General features: G+C 40.9%; 1 long non-coding RNA gene across 1 annotated transcript; it reads right to left on the minus strand.

Moving 5' to 3' along the window:
* Positions 1-86: 86 nt before the first annotated feature.
* On the minus strand, positions 87-1,800 carry LOC102289313. Its single transcript, XR_318103.2, has 3 exons — positions 1,007-1,800; positions 772-897; positions 87-668 (listed from the first exon to the last, which is right to left on the minus strand). It is a non-coding gene; the product is annotated as an uncharacterized LOC102289313 (long non-coding RNA).
* Between the last annotated feature and the right edge of the window lie 20 nt (positions 1,801-1,820).

A 1,820-nucleotide genomic window follows, 5' to 3' on the forward strand; every position in this document is an offset into this window, starting at 1 on the left:
CCAAAGTGCTGCTCATAGGGGGTCATATGATTGTTGGGTTTTTCTCTGTATCTATGAAGCGCCTTGAGGCGACTTTTGTTGTGATTTGGCGCTATATAAATAAAATTGAATTGAATTGAATTGAACTTGATACAAGATATTTTTTACTTGAAATAAGTGAAAAATCTGCCAATAGAACAAGTGAAAATTCTCCAGTTTCAAGATTCACTGGCTAATAACAAGTTCACATATCTTACTGAAATATTACTCTTTAGCTGCTTTTGTCTTATTTTAAGTGTCATGACTTTTTTTTGTCACAAGAAATAAGACAAACATACTTGGTAAGAGTTTGAGTTTTTGAAGTGATGGTCACCAGCAGAGTCAAAAAGGAAAAACTGCCCTGCTAGAAAACAGCTTAACATCAGTACAACACAGAAAACAGACAGTTTGGTGTGTGTGTCCTGTCCAGAGTGTAATATCCAGTATTAAGGACCTCTGACCTCAATCTAAACAGCAGTTACATATTTAGGTTAACAGATCTGAATCATTTTCACTCTGGCTGCTTTTAGCATGCCAGTTAAACCATCACATGTGGACAGCCATGTTTGTAGTTTGAGCACCTCCAGTCCACTGTAGTTTCCTGAGGCAGGTCAGCTGTGGAGCAGAGCAAGCTTCTCCTCTTACATTTCCTAAAGAACGGAGAGGAAAGCAGCAGAACATGTGTCTGTTCGGCTAAACCCCTGAACATGAATGCAGTCATACAAAAGAACAACAAGCAAGACACAGACTCACATTACTTCTCTGCTCTGTGCTGTAATGCTTCACTCCTGAGAGCACCGTAGACATACACTATGCAAACAAGGATGACCACAACACAGAATGAAGTTATCATAAACCACTCCATGAACACAGATCCTGCTGGGAAAAAACAACAGAAAATTAATATCATCCAACATATTTTAAGCTGGGCCTGAGTCTGGCATTAGCCTTTGATCTGTGCTTACAGCAGCTGTCATTTATTTATTACCTTTGACTTGCAGCCATATGCGTCTCACTATCAGTTCTTCTTCTCCATCAGTGATGGAGCAGGTGTATCTTCCACTGTGAGACTCTGCTGGTTTTCTCAGAGTGAGGCTGAAGTCTCCAGAGTCCAGAGCATCAGGTCTCATCGATGTGCGCTCGCTGTAACGCTGGTTTTGTTCTCTAAGATCATCTCCTCCTCCTCGTTGTCGGTGGACAGTTTGGGGATTGAGATCATTGCGAGTCCACATCACTGTGTGGTTCTTAAATATGACTCTTGAGTACTGGCAGGGTAATAGGACAAACATTTCCCCCTCATTCACCTCCACCACCACAGCCTGGGAAACTGTGAGCACATAGAAAAACACAAATCCATATTTTGAGGTTGTTTGCAGGAGTGCAGGTAACTTATTTATAAGGACAAGAGATACTGAAATCAAAGAGCATTCAATCTGCACGTGTCGAACTTCTCTGAAAAATCTGCACTCTGTGAGGGAAATGGGAACAGTCCAGTCTGAGTGCACCAGTTCAACCAGGGAAACATACAGATTCGTTTCAGGTTCAAGACTAAAGTTAATGCCTTTAATGTCATTGTAACTGGTAAAATCAAACTCAAACTGCTTGAATGTATTCAAATAATGGTTTTAGATTTGACAAGCCGGGAGCACTGGGAATATAACATTGACCATTAAATAAAACAAATGACAGCAAAACCAGCAAGTGTTGGTCCTCCATCAGTCTCCTCTGCATACATTCGTCACATTCCTGTTATCCTCCTGGAGGATGTAAAGATCATTCCTACCCAAGACATCCTCTTATTT

The sequence above is a fragment of the Haplochromis burtoni genome, unplaced genomic scaffold (genome assembly GCF_018398535.1).
Source record: "Haplochromis burtoni strain Fernald_Lab_line unplaced genomic scaffold, NCSU_Asbu1 Contig_3103, whole genome shotgun sequence".
NCBI classification, from domain to species: domain Eukaryota; kingdom Metazoa; phylum Chordata; class Actinopteri; order Cichliformes; family Cichlidae; genus Haplochromis; species Haplochromis burtoni.